Source organism: Prosopis cineraria, unplaced genomic scaffold (assembly GCF_029017545.1).
Source record: "Prosopis cineraria cultivar Desert tree isolate PC_DT_omini unplaced genomic scaffold, ASM2901754v1 PC7, whole genome shotgun sequence".
NCBI classification, from domain to species: domain Eukaryota; kingdom Viridiplantae; phylum Streptophyta; class Magnoliopsida; order Fabales; family Fabaceae; genus Prosopis; species Prosopis cineraria.
Genome location: NW_026555338.1, coordinates 5,536,839 through 5,562,134, shown reverse-complemented (window position 1 = coordinate 5,562,134; position 25,296 = coordinate 5,536,839).

Sequence of the window (25,296 nt, the reverse complement as noted above, 5' to 3'; positions counted from 1 at the left end):
ATTCTACCAAGTAGAGTAATCTCTATGCTTCGACCAGGACTTCCAGTTGCATGGAACAAGGCCACCATATCTCTACTTAGACCAGATAATCCTCTTTGCATATGGGTGGTCTCTTAGATACGTCATGGTAGAGTTAAACTCTATGCTTTAGATTATCAAGAATTCCTACAGAGTAGGACCACAACCCCCTACCCTACTCTAGGGTAACCTTGTGGATCATTCCATATCCTAGGTTTTTCATGGCAAAGTCAAGGTCTATGCTCTAGATTCTCAGGACTCTTCTCCTAGGTCCATCCTGGTGAAGTCAAGTTTTATGTTCTGGATCATCAAGATTTCTTTAACCTTCTCACGGCAGGGCTGCTTCCTCCTTCCATAATCCAGGATATTCTTGTGGATGCAATTCATGTTAATGCAGATGCCACCTCAAATGCATTTCAATCAATACTCACACATTCGCATGTATATTCTTTCATAATGCCACTACTTTATCAGTTCACAACACAATGTACATAGTTATATAAAAATACTTGTAAACAATTTCGCAAATAAACAAGTAAAAGGGTTACTCTAATTACTTTTAACCCTTGCTACTAAGGGTTACTAGTCACACTAAGCTCCTATAGGTATAGATTCTCACGAGCAATGCTACAAGTGCTCAATTTACACAATATAGTGCCCCTAAATCAATTTACACTTAACACAAGCATTGGTTCGGCTAAACCGAATCCCTTAACACACACAACGGTTCCAAATGCCTTTTGAATTCATTAATCCATTACCTATAGTCATTAGCCTTGTAAGCTATTTATATGACCATAACAACCTCCTAACTCACTTTATTTACCTAATTTCTCAATTTTAACCTAACTTTTGGCTATTTTGAGCTTAAATCTTCAAATCTTAACCATTCAACTCCATACTATTTGTAGTGCTCAATTTACACAATATAGTGCCCCTCAATCAATTTACACTTAACACAAGCATTGGTTCGGCTAAACCAAATCCCTTAACACACACAACGGTTCCAAATGCCTTTTGAATTCATCAATCCATTACTTATAGTCATTAGCCTTGTAAGCTATTTATATGATCATAACAACCTCCTAACTCACTTATTCACCTAATTTCTCAATTTCAACCTAACTTTTGGCTATTTTGAGCTTAAATCTTCAAATCTTAATCATTCAACTCCATACTAATCATAAAACCTTAGTTTTGTATTCGATAGCTTGTTTTAACCCTTTCTTTTAAATTCCAACATCTCAAAACCTTGCGATTCAATTTCTCAATAGATAGAATTCAACAAAAATGGGGTAGAAATGAAGCTTGGAATTGCGCAATACTTACCAACAAGTTACTAATCGAAGCAGACTACAAACCTTCAAATATGGCTTGCCCTAATAGAGTTGAGTTTCTCCACCCTCCAGATGTGTTTTCCACTCTTTCACTTTTAATTTCACAAGCTGTTCACTCAACGTTAATTGTTTCCTAGACAATGTGCTATGGTGCATGCAGCTTCTGTGGTGGCGCATAGCATAGTGAAAAAGCTCTCACTTGTGCTTGCGCGTTATGCCTCATATTGCTATTCTACCCTTCAATCCTATAAATAGAACATCCAATCAATAACAATTATTAACTTAACATCCAAACTACAATAAATCTACTTATTATTAATTTACCCTTGATTAGCAACTAATTTCTTGGATTGAAATTCAGGATATTACAGGTTCCCTCAGCTTTTTTGCCATAAAAAGGCATTTGTTGCAATCACTTCCTTAACCTCACCAATATTCCCAATTACCCAATCTGCAATATAAAACAGTATATGTTAATTTCTCAACTTAACATAAATACATTTTAGCTAAATTTAATGTAATTTCACTACTCACAACCCATAACCCCAATAGTTTAGCTAATAAAAGCTATAACCAACTAACATTATCATCCTTAATCTTCACTTAGTGAAATCACAGCATAAATAAACTCTTACAACCCCCAGATCATAAAATTAGATTAGGACTTTACTCAAACTCAACCTTGATCACCATATATCACAAAACCACTTGCACCAAGCCTAAAGAACCTAAATCAAGCTATTAGAATCATATGCAATCCCTAAAGCATGGATCCCTAGCTTCTCTTACTTATGTCAAAACTTCTTACTTTAAATTGTCAAAATCAAGATGAGGACATAGAAGGAAGAGGGAAGATGTTTACCAAAGTACTTGATAGTCCAAATTAATCTCTAACATTGCACCTTGTCTTACCTTAGAAGCCCATTTTTTCTTCTATCTCATGCTCCCTAAAAACTTAGGTCTTTCTTCTAATTTTTCTTCTTGAACCATGACTTCTTAACTTGATTTAAGTGCCACATTTGTGGCATAGCCTGTCCAAGTCACAGCTTGTGGCACAGCAAGAACAATCCCACTTTTGCTCATCTATCTTGACCCGATCTGATCTGATCTCTACCCTAGCTCATCCTTAAAGCTATCCATCGGTTCAAAATATCAATTAACAAATCAAAAACAAATTAATTTACTAATTATACTTAATTAGTAATTAAGCTTCAGATTAGAAAACTTTAGATGTTACAACAATTATCCAAAGTATACCATAAATAACAATAGTTTGATGGGTATGATGACCACAACAAATTCACATAATTATCAACTAAACAAAAGTCCTAGCATTGGCAATATTACATCATTAAAATAAGAAACCAAAATACCCAAAAGAAGAAGTGGATCCACACCACTAAGCCACAAGGGCTCCTTCGTACACCATACTTAGGTCTTCTTTTGAAAAATGTTAAATATAGGAATAAGACTCAAAAGTATTAATGTTAGTTTATGATAATATATGTAAACAGTTATATATGAGTTTGTTTAATGATGCCAAATAATACATTTTTAAACAGATACAATAGATATTATATTACATGATAAACATCTATCCTTATCTTTCTCCACTATTCTTGAGCTGTAACCCTTACTTGGTGCTAGATCACTTAGCCAAACATAGATTGGCATATGCCTTTATAAGTCACCTATTAGGCCTCTAATAGGAGCATATACATGACACAAAAAACAACACAACAAATCTCCTAACACCTCTCACAAAAGTCAAGTAATTAAATATCAACAATGCTCAATATACAATGTCACAACCTTCATAACTTTTCTCAATTCCTATAATATTACACCATAGCATCCCACTTGGCAAAACCATTTTAAAACGCATATCCACAATTCTAACATTTTCTTAATATAATGTTTAAATAATCACACAAATAAAAGTGGGCAACAGTACACACAAATTAAAGCATAGTTATCTTGTAGTTTTATCAATAATTTACCCTTTACAATTTTCCCTCCTCCACAATCTTCACCATTACAATCTACAATTATTTTCCACATCATATTGCATTAGTTTTGAGCTTTGAAACCATCAAACAACTTTAATCATAGAGTTAGAGAATTTAGCTTACATTCCTACTTTCATCACTTATACTAATTTAAGGTTAGCATAACTAATCCAGTTTCCAACTCTGCTACAAACATATTCACACCTTAATAAGCCATAATCAATCCTTCAAACCATTTCTAACCATAATTTACCTCTTTTCTATCCCATAAATTCGCACCATAAATACTCAAATACCCAAAAGTTGGTCTCAACTCTAAAATCATTATTCTAAAGCCTTCTTAGCATGTTTAATTTTTAATATCAAATGAACATTTAGACCTCATAAAATCCTCATATATTTTCAAATTATGCAACACTCTATTTATAGGAGTCTAGGATTTAACCCTTAAGCATCAAATTCGAATTTCATCAATAAAATAATACTCAAAAGAATTTATTATATTGTTAATAACCTCAAAAATTATATTTATTCTTCATAAGTTCATATTACCTACTACATAGGAAAACCATGACAAAAATGCATCACCAAATCGCAAAGAAAGAAAACTATGTAAAATGGTAGAGGGAAAGGCTAATTAACACTCTTATATGATTCTAGGCCCAATATAATATTTGATCAAATGCCTAAGCAATTAACTACTATTAATAAACCTTAACTACACATAATTTCCAGCCAAAATCAAAATTCAATCCTCAACATACATGTTTCCTTAATTAAACCTTAAAATAATAACAATCATAATGTAAATCCTCAATTAACCCACAATATTCCACCCTTAATTCCTAAGTTAGAAATCTGGACGTTACAATACTCATATAAATAGTGACAGCATAGAGGAGTCGCACAGAGCCAATATGCATTTATGGTTTCTTTTTATTGATATATTAGTGCAATGATACAAATGTAATGACTAAGCGGCATGATAATGGTAGATACATAGAGAGTGATGTGGCAACATGTGGTAAAGGTGGAAATCTTATGTCTTCTAAGAGAATTATTTTTGGCATTTACAAATATTGCCACTAAAAGTGTACGTTGTTGCAACCAAGAGCTAGTAGCAATAGGAGCTCCAGTAATGAATTCTTTCGAGATGAAAAGCCATTTCTAAAAGTTTTTAATGGTAACTTTTATACTTCTGGTAGTGACTTTTTGATGAAATGTGGATCCAATCTTTGAATGCATCAAGGTTTTGTTGTACGCCAACCTTGTTTTAGTATGATTAGTTATAGGATTTTATGTTTGTGGTCCCCTTCAAGGACATCATTGATTATGCTAGACTTTTTTTACCATAGAGAGTGGAACTTGACCCTCCATCAATTTAGTAGAACTAGCATATGCCTCGTGCAATACACAGAGATTGAAGCACATAATTAATAGTTTAACTAAATAATAAGATTTAAGTTATAATAAAATAATAACAAAATTAAAGTTACCTTCATTTTTACATAGTAATTTGAATTTAAATTAAATATGAAATTGATTAGTATTATTTGAATGAATTACAAAAATTAATTATTATTATTTCACATAAAGGGTTTGGTTATTCAAATTAATTCTATTTACACATATACATACATTTATAGATACACACAAACACATATAGTTGAGAGATTTCATTTATTTTTTGGAAAAAAATATTCTCATATGAATTACATAATATTACATATGACATGTTTAAATTAAAGTTAAATATAATATTATATGTTTTCTATGTACATCCGTGATGAATTGCACAGGATGTTGCCATTCTGTCACCTCCGCAATGATATTTTTTAAGTATAAATAGTATATCACTATTACCAAATGCACATAGGGAATATAAAGATAACTCTCAATAAAGTTGAAAATTTGTTTAAAAAATATAGTATAAGTTAAAATTGATTATTAATGCAAGTAAAACCAGTAAATCACAATAAAATAGTTTCAAATAGGGTTAATGAGCAAATAGTATCCAAAATTATTACTCAAAAATCACTCTAAATCCTAAATTCTTAAAATATGAAAAACAAACCCTAAATTTTAAATTCATACTAAAGTAAACCTTGACTGTTAATTTTTTAACATCGTTACTGTCCACGCAGGTATTATTTAGGGTTTATTTTTTTTATGAATTTAACCCTAACCGTTACACTATCCGTGTGCATAGTAACGGTATTAAAAAAAGTTAATGGTCAAGGTTTATTTTGTTAGGAATTTAAAAGTTTAGGATTTATTTTATATATTTTAAGAGTTCAGGGTTTAGGGCTATTTTTAAGTAAGAGTTCAGAATTCTATTTGCTCATTTACCCTTTCAAATAATAGAACAATATAAGAGCACAACATAGACAAAGTGAAAAGTACAATTGACATATTAGAACAACCTTTTTCTAATAACTTTTAAAATAAAATAAAATAATTTGGGATGTCCATGATATTTTTACATTGATTTTTTGTAATTATAATTATGATATAGTTAAGATGAATTAAATTTAAAGAAGTCATCAAATAAATTTGAAAATAATGGCAAAATTTAATCTAACAAAAAAAGGGTAGAAAGAGAATCTCATCTTTAGGACAAAATAATATATACTTCACAAATTTATGATCTAAACTTGACCATCTTTAAAGTTCTTTCTCTTTAGCAAAATTTAGACAATCACATAATTGATTTGTTGAACATAGTGCAGTTGTAGCTTTGCTACCACCTAATCTTACCCCCAGTGGGCACTTTTTTATTAATAAATCTACCTAGAATATGAATATAGGCTTCATAAATTAAATATTATATTAAAATAAGATGAACACAAAGTAGGGACAATATATCTAGGTCATGGCCCAATTTTTTTTTTTTTTACCTCCATTCTTCTTCTTGTAAAGATTAAACATCTTAATAATCAATGAAAAAAAAAACATAACAGTCACTCTCTAATAAATATGAAAAGGAAATAAAGAGAAATAATTTTGAAAACAAAACATTAGTTTTTGTTATCTTATCAAATTATTATTACCAATGGGCCACCAAAACATAATGGCAGGGCTAGGTGGAGTGATAAGCAATTGGCGGCAGGACCAGTGGTATTGTTATTCTATGTTAAAATCTTCTTCTTGTTTATCATCATGGTTATTGAGGTTGTTAGTCTCTGGCTAATTTGATATGAATGCAAAAGAAATGAAGGGGGATTTGAATTTAAACAAGAACAATTAAATTGTGTCTAGAAAATATTGAGAAGAGGCTCAATATGGCAAGGGAGTGTTCCATGATAGTTGGTAAAAGAAGTTACACAAAGTTTGTTTTTTATCAAAATTTTCTCAAGATTTTTAATATGAATAAAAAGTTGGGAAGTTAGGATAATGAAGAGAATTTTGGGAATAAGGAAGTTACACATAATTTTCTTATTATGAAAAATTTTCCCACATTCTTAAAATAGAAATTTAAAATTATGAGTAATTTTGCATGAATTTTAAGGTTAAAATTAAAATTTATGGGTAAAAAGTCAAGAAGTTAGGATAATTAAGAGATTTTTGGAGACGATGAAGTTACACATAACTTACTTATTATTTTCAGTTTTAAATTTGAAATTATAAATAAATTAAGGGGAAGTTGGGGTAGTGAGAGCTATTTGGGAGGTGGGGCAGTTCTATATTTTTGTATATCATGATTATAAGAATGATGGAATATTTTGAATAGCTAACTACATCAAAAAGAGTTATCATGGGATTAGGAAATTAGATCATGGATGAGGAAGTTATTAAAACAAAGAAATAAAAATAAATTATATTCACTAATTAAAAATAATTTTGTAAATAAAATCCTATGTGGATTCACAAAATTGAAGTATTTGAAGAAAATGACATTTATTGTCCATAGAGATATGCTTGTTATTCTTTATTATATTTATAGATAAATTTGTAACTCTTTTGTTGATAACTAGGATGTCTCATATTTGGAGTCTAATTTTTGTACATTTGATCACACCTACCTCTTCCATGGGAGGCAGTGGGTGATGATTAATGAACGCATTTTTTTAGTAAAAAAAAATTAAAATAAGTAATAAATTGATCTCAATGCAAAATTTAACAAAAAATATTGAAATAGATCATCTTATTTGATAGAGTAGATCAATCATATTATCACATTATCACAATTTATTGGAAATTCTGATATACTTTTGTTGGTTATATTGTTTTCTCATATTCACTCATAATCACTTGAGTTACTTGATTTTAATATTTTCATCAAATATTCTTGCAAAAAAAGAAAAAATCATCAAATACCCATGTTATCATAACATCACATGCATGTTATCGTATGAGTTGACTATAATATCATTAAAAAATTAATTAAATGGTATACTGACGTCTTCATCATAAATGATATCCTATACAATGCACGAGGTTTGTCGCTGAGTGTCTTCGATAGATTCATGTACATGGCTCACTTTCTGCTCTGGCTTGATACTAATCTGTTTACATCATCAAACTCATCCTTACCACCTATATTAACTTGTCACAAGGTACTATTAATTTATTATATATTTTATTTAATAATATAATTCATTTGAATTTCAATCTTGGGGTGATACTAGGTCATAAATTGTTTAAAAATATATTGATTAATAATTTGATTAAATTGAAATAATTAGAGTCAGGGAAGTGGCGTTTAATAACTATGTAATAGTGAAATTTACTTGCAATGTAACCATCTAACCTTCACTTAAGTTAAATGCTGAACTTGGAGGGGTAGAAGCTGAACTTAAGGACTTGCCTTGGAAAGACTTTACAGGGTGGGTTGATTCAAAGCATAATTCCAAGAAAAAAAAAAATTATTGGAGATTTTAATGGGCATGTTGGTAGGGAGGCAAACAAATTATGCGATATGGTGCATGAGGTTTTGGTTTTGAAGAGCAAAACAATGAAAGATAATCTGTTATTGATTTCTCTTTGGTGTATATGATTTAGAGATTGTCAAAATTTGTTTCAAGAAACAATATAAGCATCTTATCACCTACAAAAGGGTGCCTTTAAGTCACATATTGGCTTCTTCTTGGTAAGAAACATGGATAGAAAACTTAGTTAAAATTGTAAGGTGATCTCTTGGAATGGCATAACAACACAACACAGGGTTTTTGATGAGAAGTTCTTGTCCTTGATGTCCATAGTAAGAGTAAAAAAATCAAAAGCACTAACAAGTATTAAACCCAAGGATTAGGTGGTGGCAATTAAAGCGTGAGTAGCGAGAATGTTTCAAGAAGAATCTTTTGGACAAAGAAATTTAAAAATCTTAGGGAACTGCTAGTATCACATAGGAGGATATGGCTAAGAAGATAAGAAATGTTGTTAAATATGTTTTGGGAGAATCAAAAAGTTTTGGTAGGAGGCATAAGGAATTTTGGTGGTGGAATAGGAATGTATAGGAGAAAGTCAAACATAAAAAAAGAGTATTTTAAAGCCATACATTTGTGCAATAATACTGAAAATTAGAAATGGTATAGCATGGCTGAGAAAAAAAACCAAGCAATTAGTGAGTGAAGTATGTTTTAAAACATTTGAAGAGTTTTATAAGGGTCTTGAGAAGGAAGGAAAACAAAAAATTTATAAGATTGCAAAGAGTAGAAAAAGAAAATCAAAAGATTTGAAATTGGTAAGGTGCATAAAGGATGAAGAAAGAAGACTTTTGGTTTTGGTAATAGATGGTGATATTAAAGACAGACTGAAAACCTACTTTTACGAGCTTTTCAATGATAAAGGGAGTTCATCTAGTAACCTTGAGAATTAGTAATTCATAAAGGAGAACAAAATTTGTCATGCTGTGACTAATACACAATAGTGAGGTAAATGAAGTTCTTAAGAAAATAACAAATGGTAAAACTATTAGACTTGACTGTATCTCTATTGAAGTGTAGATATGTTTATGATAAGAGGGGGTGTTGTGGCTAACTAAGTTATTTAATAAGATCTTATAGTCTAAGAAAATGCTTGATGAATGAAGGAGAGGTACCTTAGTTCCTATTTACAAAAAATAAAGGGAATATTTAAAATTGTACGAACTATAGAGGATTAACCATAAGAGCCGTATAATGAAATTGTGGAAAGAGTTATTGAAAAAAAGTTGAGGCTAGTGACTAGTATATCTAAGAATCAATTTGGTTTCATTCTTTCTATTGTATCCAAAATCAAAAGAATCAATTTAGTTTTGTGCTTGGAAGGGTGATGTTTGTAACACACACACACACACACACTCATATATACAATGTATAGTATAATGTAATAAAATATATGTAAGTAGTAATAATAATAAAATAAATAAATACATAAAGAATAAAGATAGAATTCCTCTAAGAATTCTAGAAGATTCACATATTCCTTTGTATTTTATATATTGACCAAGATACTAATTATTTAATTCCCAAATTGTAGTATTAAAAAAAAAAGAAAAGAGAGAGAGAAAGTAAAGTTTTAAAAACCGGACCGGTCATTGAACCGGACTAAGCACTGGTTTACAGTTTATTGGTTCAATTGTGGTTGAACTGTGGTTGAACCGGTTGATATTAAATTAATATATTTTTAATTTATATATCATAATTAAATAAAAAATACATTTAAATATGTCTTTTTTTTAAAAAAAAATATATCATAAATGCTTTGTAATATAATTTACTATTGATGAATACATGATTAATATTAATTATAAATAAAGCTTTTTGTTAAAAAATTAAGAAGGATATTGATAGAATGATAAATATTAGATTTTTTTGAAAATATGTTTAAGCTAAATTAAAAAGATTAAGTTTAAACAAAAAATATACATAAATAATAGAAAGTATAAAAATTAAAAAAATGTGTAAGTGTACAATATTTGTTTGAGCCCCACATCGTCTATGTGAAAAAGGGGAAGAGGCGTGCATGATTATAAAAGGAGCGGAGGGCGCACGCTGACAGACAAGGGGCTGAGCTGCATTTTTGCAAAAGTTACAGCTCATGGCCCAAAGCTTTTAGTATTTTAGTTTGGAAATTTTGGTTATTTTTTTTTAAATTTTTTTATGTGGACCGGTGTTTTGAAGAAACTGGTCTGGTTTTTATTTGGTTTTATTAGTTCTTGACTGGTTCTATAATGACCGGTTTAAAAGGTTTGATCGAATTGGACTAATGATCGATTCTCGGTTTGATCGGTTGAACCGACTGGTCCGGTGTAGTTTTTAAAATTGAGAGAAAGATAGGAAAAAGGGCAAGTGCCACATAAAAATAAAAATAGGAAGGGGAAAGGAAGGGAAAAAAACATTTGATATGACAAGAAGTAGGCCAAAAAAAAAAACAGAGAGAAAGGAGAAAATAAAAGAAGACCAAGATATCGTGGCAGAAGATAAGCCTAGTAATTATGAGTAAGGGCAACCAGAATAGGGTAATAGTAAATGGTGATTTAGTTTTACCCAATGTTTTTAGAACTGAATCGAATATTGAATAGAAAATGTCAGTGATTTACAGTTCGCATGATTCAAATAGGTTGGACGAATGGTAAAACCGATGATGTAATAATTAAATTAAAAAATTATATATTTATATAATAATTTAAATATAAGAAATAAATATGAAATTGCTACTTAATATAAAAATAAAACCAAATATTTAAAGTTTATCTTAACTTAAAAAGCCACATGATACAATATGACATCAAATGATTAAAAAAAAATTAGTCATTTTCTATAAAAAATTGATAAAAAATTTTAAAAAGGATTTTTTTAATAGTTTAGCTTTTGAAAATAGGATTCAGTTCCTGGCTTGATCCCAGTTCCTGATTCGACCATCAGTCCAAAATGGTCCAATCTAACTCAACCCCCAAAATGGTTTTTACATGATGACTAAGCTGAAATTCAAACCTGTTGATGGTTAGACCAGTCCAACAACTCAGTTTGGTCTAGTTTTTTATTTACTAGTTTCACCCCAACCATTCATTTAAGCAATGTTACCACTCAAATTTTTACCATAAATAACAAGAGGTATGTGGGAAGAGGGGGAGAAAAGGCAAGAGAGAGTGAGAGATCTAGACAAAAGAAGAAAAGAACAGAGAAAATACAATAAGATCTTTTTTCAAAAATATTTTCTATCTTTTAATTATATTGAGATAATATGTTTATTTTTTTAGCTAACACCATTGTTTAGTCTCTATTAAAATCCTCTTAGATGTTTATTATTAATTATCATAGTGTTCTTATATGTATTTTAGTCACACACACCCTTTAGGTTAGAATAAAATATGATTTTTGTTCTTTGTTACTTGGCGACGAGAGAAAGAAAAGGACATGAAAAAAAGGGGCAAATCACATACAACCACTCCACTCACATGCGAGGAGTTATAGTTGTAATTTATGCTTCTTATAATATATACGTATGTGTATATGTATGTATTTTTTTAGTTAGTTAATATTCTTTTTATAAACATAATTGTTTATTTACCCTATATTTATTCATTTAAAATCAATTATGTACCTATGGTTTTAGTATTAAGTAATAATTATTTATGTGCTCATTTAGTTATATTTAGCATAATAACTCATTTAGTTATTTTTGTAATTGCTGCATTATTATTAATGATTTCTTATTTATTGTTCTATATATATAATGCATTGTTTTCTTAAATTTATTCTATTAGTTACTCCCTTTGTTAAATAATTAGTATATATTTATTTTTTCTATAATGGTCACTCATGCACATCAATATGTTTTAGTATTAGTAATAGTTGTTTAAATAATGTACTGAATCTTTAAATTTACCTTAGTTACTCAATTAATATTTATTTCTCTTTGTAGTTATTAGATTTATACATTCATTGTATTAATGTTTAGTTTTTAGTAATAATTGCTTAATTACTATGTCGATATTTATTTTTGGTATTATGACTGTTATGATTAACATTATCACTTGGATGTGTGTGTTTGTGTGTTTTTTTTCCAAGGGAATTTCTTTTATAGAAGTAGATTTAGGATAAACCTAATGGAATTTTGAATCAGGAAGAATATTCGGTTAAGAAAAACTATTTCATGGATCCACTCTAAGGATATCCCAATACAATTTCTTATGATAAAATATGATCAATTTAGTAACGTTTATTTCCAATTATTTAACAATCGTTATGGTACTATTAGCTAATGTAATTAATTATTCATGTTATGCTTCCAATAAAAAGAAGGCTTTCTGCACTTAAGGCAACTGGACCATTATTAGTTCTTAGGTCAGATCTAACTAGAATCTAAAAAATTCTCATTTGATTATTTTTATAATGTGTCTAGATGCCAACAGAGAAAATTGTCATAGAGATCAATTGGATAGCAATTATAGTGCTAGATTATGGACCAACCTGAGTGATAGTGGATACTCACACCCACTCTGAGATCATCCGGAATCCTCTATGATAGGATTTATTCATTTATCCTCGAAATTAAACTAAAGTTAACTCTAATGCAATATTAGGCCAACCCTAGGTCATTTTTCAAGGAATAGTCTTAATCTAATTAAAAGTTATCTAGTGGAATAAATCACCCAAAGTTGTAGGAATTTAGTTACCTAATTATCTAAACTAATTACCTAATATGCAAGTAATTAAAATGCTAATTACAATGAGTGAAATGAACTTCCCTCTTTACAAGAGTAGAACCCTAGAGATTAGTTAATTTTGGACTCATTATCTTCTCATGATTAGGCTAAGTTTAGCTCCCCTTTCATCTTGACTAAAGCTGTCATGGCTGGAGAAAATTATCTTAAGCTAGTTCACCTAATTAGCTAACTTTCCTAGGTCTTAGATTAAAATCCCTAGTTCAATTAATCAATTGGTGTCAAAATTAACCAAGTGAATCACTCGAAACTCTCCTTCAAATGCCACAACCAAAATAAGGAATCAAGTAAATATAAGATTATGTCAAGTTACTCAACAACTCAAGTATTAACATCACAAGATTATGCAACATTAACACATGTAATTCACTAATTGGAAAACACGAGATTATGTGCCAAACAAAGAGTGGCCAAATTCAGTCATGGCTGTTCAAGGAAGAAATTAAATGAAACAATCATCTTCTCTTTACATCAACATTAAATTAAATTAGAATTTACAAGCCAATACGAAATCTAATCATCTAGTAAAAAGAAGAGGATAGGAAACAAAAGAATTTAGCCATATTGAAGCTCAAGACTCATCCTCCATCTTCATTTCTCTAGGATTTCACCAAAAAACTTAGCCAATCTTCATCATCTTCAAGAACCCTAAGTTGGAAGCCTGTTGACCGAAATTAATGGAATTGGGATAAAGAAAATAAGCTTAGAACCTTATGAAATTAGAAGGGATAGAATGAAAATGAAGAGAGGAGAAGAATAGTGTGAGTTTTATGGAGGTTTGGTAGTTGAAAATGGAGGTTAGGGTGCTAGAAAATGAAGAATAAAAGAGAGAAAATGAAGAACACTATGAACAAGACAGAGAGAATATGGAAGATGAATGAGATGAGTGTTGGATCTGATTTGGGACTCAAAATGGCATGCTCCTAGTGTTTCCCTTCAATTGAACACTCAATTAAAAAATGGGAAAAGAAATTAGAAAGAAAATGGGAGCCTTGTCACACTTGCAAGGTGGCACCCTCCTATTAGTTTGTAGATAATTCCAATGTGTGCCTAATTTTTCATGTGTCATCCACATCACTTAAGCTAATTTAATCCATCAAAATAATCATGATTCACGTGCAAATGCTTAGCCATTGATCTCAAAGAATGTTGACCTCAATTGTCCAATTGATGCATAAGTCACATGCCATTAAGGGAGCGCTTCGGTTAAAATGGTTCGGTTTAGTCTGAAATAATTAAAATCAAAAAATTAAAGTGCAAAATTTTTCTGAACTGAATCGAACCGAACCAAAATTTTAATAAAAATGCACTGAAACTAAACCAAAATTTAATGGTTTAGTTTGGTTATTCATTTCAATTATTAGGATTTTTTGTAAATGCATTGGGCTTGCTTTTTGTCAACACATTGGGCCTTTTTTAATCAACAAATTGAGCATGTCTAAAAAAACATGATACTAGTTAAAATGTAAATCCCCCCAACTTTAATCTAGATTCTAGACTGGATCAGTCTAAATGGACCATGTAACATGAAGAGCGACACTAAATAAAGAAATCAGATCATCTAATGGTGTGGAACATTAGAAACACTGAACTAGAACTACCTAATGGTATGGGCACTACCTAAAATAATGGCATGGACAACATGAAAAGGCATACCAAAATAAAAGAAATTAGATATAATGGTGTGGGCACGACCTAACTTAGCACCTGTATTATACTTTTTTCCCCTACCCAAGAAAGTAAAAAACTAATAATTCATCTACTATAAATTCATAATAATCCATCACATAACAATAATAATCCCTTAAAAACTAAAAATAAATCCAAGAGTTTTAACATAATCCAAAATAACTAATTCAAATATCCAATACATCATCACAAAATATTAAGCAAAATAACAAAAGATAGTCAATACATTACAACTTGCAAGTTTCTAGCTGCCAATGATAATCTTTGCTTGAGCCTACATTATAAAAAATGGTTAAATTAAACATTTGCCCAAAATATTATCTTTATAGAATAAAAAGCTTACTTGGTAGCCACTAAGAAAATGAACAAGCTGTTACAGAACTAACCACTAATCAAACAACAAGAAGAGCTACACTAAATGAACCAATTGCCATAGTCTAACAACAAAAAGTAGAAGTTACAAAACTACAAAAAGCAGCAACAAAACAAAGATCATAACTGAATAAACCAATTGCCATAGCAATAATGAAAAGTTACCTTGAAGAGTTCACACAATATCTACAGCTGATTCCAATCCAATTCCTTGAAAATCTACAATTAAATCAATTTACAAGTTAAATTAAATCATAATAAAAGAATTTTAAAGGTAACACAGTACATACATAATGAAGCCAATCTTCAGCACAAATAAGGGCTTGCACAACTTTAGGAGTTAAAGAACTCCTAAATGCATCCAAAACATGTCCTCTAGTGCTGAACATAGACTCTAAAGCAATTGTGGATATTGGTATTGTCAAAACATCTCTTGCTAACCTTGAAATAAAGGGAAATTAGGACTATTCAACTTCTAACAGCCTAAAATATCAAAGTTAGCTTTATCCATTTCAATTTTTTCATTCAAATATTTATCAACTTCAGTCCTATTAGTTTTCCCACCAAGGTGGTCACTTAAAAATTTTTCCTTTTTTGATTCAAGCAACTTCCTAACCTTCACAGCAGGGTCATCTTCATCATCAAACTCAGCTTGGATTTCATCTACAAGTTACTCCTTTTTAGATTGCTTCAAGGGAGGGACATGTTCTTTGTACTCATGGAATAAAGCAATGAAAACATCCTTTACTTGCTATGCCAAATTTCACCAACTTCACTATATAACATTTTATAAAGAGCAAATTCAACCCATTCCAACTTATATTAGGGATCTAGAATAGCAGCAACATGTTACCTACTTTTATTTGTCAATTAGGACCTTCTTATTAATAATTTATCACCTCAAAGTGCACACATTGCATTAGATTTAAAATTTTGCCTAAGCTTCTAGGTTTAGTGCATTAAGGGCATTTTGGTCCAAAAAATAAAATTTTGAGAAAATGTACAAGAAAATTTGAAAAAGTACATTTTATGTCAAGTTAATGAGTTGTGAAATTATATTTTTAAAATTTATTTTAGTTTGAGAGTAATTAAGTAAAAAGTTAATACTTTCTAAAATGTCTTAGTTTAACCTAGTTTTCAATTTGCCTTTATGTGAAAATTTTTATATAATTTTGTGCAGTCTAGAAATTTGTTAATTTAATAAATTAGCCTTATAATTATGAATTTAATTATGGACATTAATTAAATTTTATAATGTCACATGTTATTTAATTGAATTATGTGATTTATGTGACATAGGTGATATGTGACTTGTACATCAATTGGGCAAATGGAGTTAAAAGTCCATGGAATCAAAGGCTGATGGTTTGGACGTGTAAGGGCTCCTATTTGGTAGTTTAGATCAACTAAAATTATAGATGACACATGGGATTAATTGTACACATATTAGAATCATTTATAAACTAATAGGAGAGTGCCACTTTGCAAGTATGACAAGGCTTCCATTTTCTTTTTATTTTATTTTCTTATTTTTTAATTAGACTTCAGCTAATCGAAAACACTTAGGAGCACTTCCATTCACCTCATTTTCAGATCCAACACTCATCTCATTCATCTTCCATATTTTCTTTTTCTTGTTCATAGTGTTCTTTATTTTCTCTCTTTTGTTCTTCATCTTTCAGCACCCTAACCTCTATTTTCAGCCACCAAACCTTCACAAAACTCACACCATTCTTCTCCTCTCCTCAATTTCGTCCTAACCCTTCAATTTTCATAAGGATTAAAGCTCATTTCCATAATTCAAGAGTTATGGAGTTTAGCCTTCACAAGTAATTACTAGGGTTCTTGAATATGATGAAGATTGGCTAATTTCTTTAGTGGAATCCTAGAAAGATGAAGATGGAGGATGAGTTTTGAACTTCAAATTGGCTAAGTTCTTTTATTTCCTATCCTCTTCTCTTTTTACTAGATGGTTAGATTCCTTAATTTAGGGTTTAATCATCTTAGCTTATAAATTATAATTTGAATTTGATGTTGATGTAAAGAGAGAGGATTGTTTCATTTAATTTCTTCCTTGGACAGCCATGACTAAATTTTGCCACTCTTTATTTGGCACATAATATTGTGTTTTTTAATTAGTGATTTACTTGTGTTAATATTGCATAATCTTGTGGTTGCTCAACTTATGTGTTTGACCATGGCTCTTGGGGGAGGATTTTGAGTGAATCACTTAGGTAATTTCTTCACCAATTGGTTAATTAAACTAAGCACTTTAATCTAAGACCTAGGAAGGTTAGCTAATTACGTTAACTGGCTTAGGATAATTTTCATACGTCATGACAGCTTTAGTCAAGAGGAAAGGAAAGCTAAACTTAGCCTAATCATGAGAAGATAATGAGTCCAAAATTAACTAATTTCTAGGGTTCCACTCTTATGAAAAGGAAAGTTCATTTTACTCACTTTAATTACCATTTTAATTACTTGCACATTGGGTAATTAGTATAGATAATTAGGTAACTAAATTTCTACAACTTTGGGTGATTTATTTCTCTAGATAACTTTTAATTAGGCTAAAATCATTACTTAGGAGATGACCTAAGGTTGGCCCTATATTACATTAGGGTTAGCTTTAGTTTTAATTTTAAAGGTAAGTGACTAATTCCTATCACAACATAAATGAGTTGGTTCATCCTTGAAGGATCTCCCCAATACTTGTCATACTTTTCTTTCATTTTAAATGCCATTGATGGTAGCTCAAAATCATCACTCTTTGTCTACTCATCCAAAAGGCAATATAGCATATAAATCTCATAAAACAAGCTATTGGATGTAGCATAGAAAGCACTAGAAACACATAAGGTCATCTCATAAAAATGACTCAAAAACTTCACCATCCTTCTAACATTCCTCCAACCAGAAGCATCAGGCACCCCCTCCCCTTGTTTAAGGTCAATTTGAAAATAAGGGTCTTTATCCTCAAACCTCTTAAAAGCTACCTCAAAATTTTGAACAGTCTCCAACATTAAATAAGTGAAGTTTTGCCTAGTAGAGATATCTAGAGTCAAGAGGTTCTCACTTTGAATCTTCTCATCCTCACAACTCTCTTTAAACTTTTTCATCCAAAGGGCAGATTGCCTAACAAATTGAACAGCCTCTCTAACTCTCTTCACAGAACTTCCTATTAATCTTAACCCATTAACAACAATCAGATTTATAATGTGAGCAATACACCTTATGTGTAGAAACTGACACTTCATAATAGAAAAGCCCCAATTAGAATTTTTTTCTTTTAAGTATAATATAGCAACATCATTAGAAGCAGTATTGTCTACTGTAATTATAAACACCTTATCAATTCCCCTTCAAGCAAACATTTCTCAATTTCTATTCCAATATCCCTCCCCTTATGACTAGATATTAGAACAAAATTCAAAATCCTCTTAGTCAAATTCCAATCAACAACAATAAAATAGGTAGTAATACACATGTAATTGATTCTTTGAATAGAAGTCCAAGTGTCAATTGTTTGACAAACCCTTTGTTTGTTTCTAATCAAGTAGTCTTTGAATCTAAGTTTTTCATCCATGTAAATTTTAAAACAATCATGAGCTACTGTCCATCTAGAAGGAACCTTAAACCTTAGTTGAGCAACAGCCATAAAGCATTTAACCTAACCCCATTAATAAATTTGAAAGGTAGCTCATCAGTTATAACCATATTTGCTAAAGATTTTCTAATTGCTTCTTGATCAAATTTCCAATTAGCAAGAATGGAAGCATTATCGTCTGCACAAAAATTTAAGTGGGTTTGTATAGCTTCCTCAGGAGGAGGTCATTTCTTACATACACCTATATGATTCTTAAGTGCAGTGGTCCCATTCTTCTTTGGATCACACAAAAACTCTCTTTCACAATAATTGCACTTACCTTTAGTCTCTCTGTGCTCATTAACATATTTGTGAAAATGATCCCAAACTTCATATCTTGGCTGTATGGCCTTCCTTTTTCTTGAACTCACTTCAGTATTAGATGTTGAAGATGGAGTTAGAGTTTGGCTCTTTAGAGTATTTGTTTATCCTTTAGCTTTACCGGGAGCAGACATCTAAACCATTAAATTTAAAAAAGTAAATAAAAAGCTAGAACAAGGAGAAAACAAAGAAAGAGAATTCTGAGACAAAGAGAGTTGCAAGTTGAAAATAGAGAGTTGAAGACATACCTTGCAAGTTGCTTGATCTGAGAAGGAAGAAGAAGCCTAAGCTAAGCGAATAAAGGGAGACGGAGAATGGTTAGAGAAGGAAGACGAAGCCTGATCTGTGAAGGAAGATAAAGCTTGAGTTGAGCTTGAGCTATGATTTATGCCTTTGTGAAATAGTGGAAACTAAATGAGAAGAGAGCCAAGCGAGTGAATAGCATAGAGAGCTTGAGTTGAGATGGAATGGACAATAAAGAACAAACGAAGGAGGAGTGGCTAGAATAGGGTTCGACGCTATGGCTGTGAGTTTGTGACAGTAAGAAGAATACTAAAAGAGTGAAACTAAGACAAACTAAATCACAATTCAATTTTGATTGTGAGTCTCTTCACCTATGTACAAACTAAGCCTGTGTCTGTGGCTAGGTTAGGATTGGCTCGGCTAGGGTTCAATTTGGTTATTGGTTTTGATTTAGTTTTGCTCACGCTTACATGCCACCTAAATCACATAATTAAAGTAAATAACATGTGATATAATAAAATATAATTAATCTCCAGAATTAAATTCATAATTATAAGGGATAATTTATTAAATTAACCAAGTTCCAGGTTGCACAAAATTATATAAGAATTTTAACACAAAAGCAAACCAAAAACAAGGTCAAACTAAGACACTTTAGAAACTGTTAACTTTTTATTTAATCACTCCTAAACTAAATGAATTTTAAAATTATAATTTCACCACTCATCAACTGGACATAAAATACACTTTGTCAAATTTTCTTGTACATTTTCTCAAAAGTTCATTTTTTTGACCAAAATGTCCCTAGTACACTAAACTTAGAAACTTAGGCAAAATTCCAAATCTAATGCAATATGTGCACTTTAAGGTGATAAATCATTAATAAAAAAAGGTCCAAATTGACAAATAAAAGTAGGTAACAAATGTGTTCTATCACTCTACTGCCACCTACTCCAAATCAAATAGTATATATCTCACCCTTATCACACCTTTCACTTTCTCTACCATCATTAGTACCCTCACTAACACTAACCTTAACCACCCCTTCACCTACCATACCACCACCACAACCACTCTTTATACTGCCACCTCCACTATTTATGTAGCTACCACCTCCATTTATGCTTCCAATGCCACCGCCTTTTTATATGAAACCCACTTTGATGCGGATGATGCCTCCTAACATGCCCAATAGGCATAATTAGATATTTTAGGAATGTATGTATGATCCCTTTCTTGGGTATATATTAGGGGATAATTTGGTATATTTTAGTATAAGTAAAAGATCTCTTTCTCTCACACTTGTTAGAAATGACTAGGAAAGCCATTAGTTACCCAATATAATTTGGCTACATGTAAACATGTAAACAAATATATATATATATATATATGTATGTATGTATGTATAAATATGTACACCTATATGACCTAACTCAAATATGTGCAGAAATAACTTAATCTATAATGTAATTTTTGTTCCTTTAACTATGGTATCATTAAAAAAAGCGTTCGATTTCCTTTAACTCTTAGATAAATCTAATTAATGACAATAATGTAGAAATATTAAAAAAAATCCATCCTTCTAACAAATGAAACCATCCTAATGGGAGAAGAGTTATAATTGTGGTATCAAAGCTAGGTTTTAGTCCTAAAGACACTATGATTTCTATGCAGCTATGTTTTATAGGAAATATGTAGGAGAGTATTAGCAAGAGTTATATCTTATATATATTTATATTGTTTGCATTTGTGATTTTGTAATTTTCATTCTTCTGACATGGTTAGAATAGTTGGCATTAAGACTGATCATCTTAATACTTACTACTTTACTATGCAAAAAGAAATGGCTTCAAATAGGAGAAGTAATTCTAGTAATGATAACAACCAAATAGAAAATAACTTAATTTATGCTATTAAAGGGATGATTACTGAAATGAAAATACAAGAAAAAAAAGTTGCTACTATTAAGGAACAAGCTATTGCCACTGCTTGATTGGTACAAATTTTTCAAGGAAGTTAAGATGAAAACATAAACTCCACTAATAGGAATTAATCGCCTGTTACAAAATTCCAAAATTTTGTCAACCTAAGGATGATTCTAGAGTTTTCCTATAACATCTTGAATTTCTTAATCCTGTGATTAGCTATTGTTGCTCACCGTAAGTGCATGGGTTGTAGCAAATAATATAAGATGAGTAAAGTATCGTTCCCTTAAGGATTTGTTTCAAAATGATAATTAAGAAAAAGACTAAATGAGTTCTACTAAGTTGAGCCAAAAATAATTAGGAAAAAGTTGATTTTGCAAATTAAGTTAACATTAGAAAATAAAGGAAAGAGATTGATTCACAAACTTCAAGCACAAATTAGGACCTATGATTATTTATCCTCCTTTCATTTCATGACACCAAAATTACCTCCTCTCATATATGCTTTTAATAAAAATAAGTGCCAACCTAGGGTTCTAAAAATACTCAGACAAGCTCTCTAAAGTCATGAACAAGTATTTAGTTAAATTAATTTCCTAATCTCTTATTACAATTAATAAAACTCAATTTTAAACACAAACCCCAATGTAGCTATGCAAAGCTAGCAAGTATATTTCTATCTTACTATCAAAACTATTCATTTAACATGTAAATATCAAGTTCTTACTCTATTTTACCTAAGTTCTATACTCAACCTAGCCCTCTCAAGCATTAATTAAGTAAACCCAATATCTAAATGGTGGCCAATCACTTAGAAGCATTAAGAAGAGAGTAAAATAAACACATATATATCATTAATCACAAAAAGAGAGGACGAACTTAGTGTTAATCCATATAAGGGTTTGAAATAATCCTAGGACAAAGAGTTTAGCTACTCATAATCATCCACAAGCTATAAATATATAAAATAATTGGACCCATTTTAGGTTATAAGATAGAAAAGGGAAGATGAATAGAAAAACCAAAGAAAAGGAGCTCCAAATGTCTTTAGAACTCTATTCCCTTGCTTCAAGCATTTTCAATGCCCAAACCCTAGCATACTAAAGCTCTAAATGTGTCTAAAAGTCCGTAGAATGCCTTTTGGGTCAAGATCTCTATATACAAGTGTCTTACTGAACTAATTTTAGATTAATAAAATGCAACATTTTTCTGACAGCGTCGAAAGTCATGAAAAAAAGTCACGACTTTAGGACAACTTTGGTAGTTTTACATTGTTTTTGAAACTAACAAAAATTATTCACTTTGCGCTTGATTTCTTCATCTAAAAGCCTTCCAAAAACATCAACAAAGCTCCAAAAATGCTTTTAATCAAGTCTTAAACCAAAATAACACAAAATTAGCCCAAAAGTATTAAATTAAAGCCAAGAATGTAAACTCAAAGCAAAATGCACCTTTTCCTAATTTGAGCAATAAAAACATATACAATTGAGCTAAAATAGATTAGAATATAAGGAAAATATGTTGAAATGATATGAAATTCTAGAGATTAACAGCTATTAATTAGGGGTAAAGTGCTAATTAGAAAAGGATTAGAGATTTGGATAATTAGTTGATGATTTGTGTCTTTAAGATGTTAAATGAGTAGATACGGGTGTAAGGATCACATTTTGAGTCAAAGCATGTACGCGTAGTGAGAATTCTTCTTACTTTGTATGGACTAAAAAATGACCTTAAAAGTCATGGATCAGCTAGTGAGCTCAGAAAGGAGAGGAGAAGAAAATGTGAAAGGAGAAGAGAAGAAGCCAAGGTTGGCTAGGGTAAGCCTTTTTCAAGCATTGGAAGGAACTTTTGACTAGTAACTTATCAGATTAGCGCATTTTGTGCGTGAGTTGTGAAATGAAGCTTGTGACAAGCTGTAGTGATAGTTGAAATCTATGGGTAACCTTTATAGTGATAAAAGGGTTGAGGTAACCGAATAACTTCATTTGTTAGACTATTTATCGTAATTGTGTATGAATATGCTATCTATTACATGAAATTGTTTAAAACTAAGCATGTTTTATAGCATTGTATGAATATTACACGAAAATGGCTTTTGATCAAATAGATGAGCAAAATTATATGATTTCATACTTTAAATATATATATATATGCTATATATTGTGGATACATATGTGAATGTGGAACCTATAAGTGGCTCAAAAAGCATGATCATAAGGGTGGGAGTTCACCCGCGTAGAGTGTAGTGATAAGACCATATGGCATATTCTTCTTAGTGCCTGACGGGATACGGTATTGGAGAATTGTATCTCCTTAGTGCCCTTCAAGGTGCGGTGTTGGAGATTATCTTTTTAGTGCCTATTGAGGTACGGTGTTAGAGATTTGGACTCCTTAGTATCGATGTGATGCAGTGTTGGAGTCAACAACACCCCATTGTGTGTATTGGGGGAAACCATAGTCCGGAAGTATGAAAGAATACCTTTGGCCTGGTGATTCTACCACTAGTAGTGAGCTCAAGGTCAATGAGAGTGTATATTGGTCTAAAACGAGCCTATGTTTTTGAGTTGGGGTGATTTAGAGGTTCGGTTGATAGTAATCATGCCATATGTGGAAAAAGTAGTGAAAAGTGAAAAATAAGTGGAAAAAGAGTGAATTGACATATGTTGTTGTAATTTGAAATGAAACATTTGATTATGCAATGTTTACTCATATATTATGCTTTACTTTTATATAGTTGCATGTGATAGTCAATAAAAGTAAGTTATTCTATGACTGAGATTTTTATCTTATCCCTTATGTTGTCATTTTTATAGGACAGAGCAGTGATCAGGGCTAGGATAAAGAGTCTAGACCGGCATAATGGTGCCATGACTGTGAGACTTTCGAGTTTGCATAATGAAATAATTGGATGTGAATATTGTGTATATATATATAAGTTGCCATAGAGTTGCATGCATGATTTGAGTATTTATAAGTTGATGAATGTAGAAATTGTGGTGAATGTTGTGAGTTTTGGTGAATCTTAGCCCATGTGTGGAATTATGTAATGAAATGAGTAATTGGGTCTAAGATTGATTTGTGGTTATGTTGTAAATGTGATAGTAGTAAGAATGAAGTGAACTTGTTGTGATTTTGTGGTGAAAAAGCCAAGTAGGCCAAAATGTGTTAGATTGTGAAAATTTATGAAATTTGGAAATGGGCTGTTGAGTGGCCAAATTGTAAAATATGTGTGTATTTGTTATATAACTTGATCAATCAGGTGTAATAGGTCCTTTTGAACTTGGTTCAAGGCCTTGTGTGGTTTAATAAGACAAATAGATCAATTTGAGTGCTTCAGTGAGTAAAATTCTTTGAAATAGTAACTTTTTCCATCGGGTGTCTAAATTTTGATCAAACCATTAGATTGTGTCCAAACTTATCTTACTAACTAGCTTATGAGATAAGCTTCATATGGGCACTTGAATCACTCTAATTGGATGTCATATGAGAAAACAATACACATCAGAAGTGCATCATTTCTGTTGTCAAATCACAACAGCAAATTCAAACTTTTATGCCGCGGTGTATGGCATGTCATGCTACAACACATGACATAGGGAAGGTTAGGCATGTGGCTTTATGCCACATGTCGTGGCGTATGTGCTCTGAAAATATTATGATTTTGATGATTTTGCAAAATGAGTCTTGTGCCCAAGCTTTTCAACAAAGTATTTGATTACTATTTAGTGTGATTAGTGTGGTGATTTAGTTAACCTTCTCTTATATCAATTGGATATAGGAAGAGGTTACATTTTAGGCCTTATTGAATTTAGAAAGGCCAAACCTCTATCCTTTCAAGGAGAATATAACCCATTTATGGTAGATGAAAGGTTAAAGCAACTTGAAAAGATCTTTGAGGTTATGCAATGTGTAGATAATCAAAAGGTTTCTTTTGCCATATATATGTTAGTAGAAGATGCTTATAACTGCTTATACTTTTAAGGAGAATATAAACTATTTGTGCACAGAATTTGATAATGGCTGACATGCTCAGTTAGTGAAACAGAGGAGAAAAGAGAAGAGAAATGTATGAGAGAGGGAGAAAAGA